Raw genomic sequence first — 732 nt, forward strand, 5'->3', positions numbered from 1 at the left:
CATAAGAACAAATTGTCAATTCATACAATTCAGATACATTAATGCTTTCAAACTTAACCATTGAAACTCAAAAGCAACATACGGTCAATATGAACTATGAGAATCCAAATTAAGCATGATAAAATGCACAGGAATCAAATGCTATGAAGTGGCCAACGTTGCTCAACAAGATTTCTCTTGAAGTTGGTTGTGAGCTTCTTGGTTCTCGATCATTCGGTGTGCTTGGTGAAATGCTTGGATCCTATTTGGGCGACGTTTCGGCCCCACCATGAGACAATTGCATAGGAACTCCTCGGGTCATCTCTTTCGTTCTCGATGATCATATTGTCCAAGTTAACACATACTGTCATGACCTGCCACAAGCTATGAGGCTTCGAATACTCATCAGGGTCATGGATAATCGCAAAGCATTTTTGAAGCACAACAAAAGCTCACTACACATCCTTCTTATCAATTTCTTGCTGAAAGTGCATTTAATTCCTAAATGGTATTTTGGTGTGTCATTGCTCACTCAAAGGTTTTATATGGAGACTGTTGACCCCCCCCCCCAACACACACTTCAAAAGAAAAGGGCATGGTTATCCGAAAACTCAGGAGTTTTGTTTTGGTTTCTTTTAAGTCATAGGACAACCACACTATTAAGAGGGGTCGAGGTGCTTGGAAAAAGATATGGGGCCATGCAAAACTATACACATGCTATCCTATGTTTTCCACTTAAAATAACCTCAAAAT

The sequence above is a fragment of the Triticum aestivum genome, chromosome 7A, assembly GCF_018294505.1.
Source record: "Triticum aestivum cultivar Chinese Spring chromosome 7A, IWGSC CS RefSeq v2.1, whole genome shotgun sequence".
In the NCBI taxonomy this organism is placed as follows: domain Eukaryota; kingdom Viridiplantae; phylum Streptophyta; class Magnoliopsida; order Poales; family Poaceae; genus Triticum; species Triticum aestivum.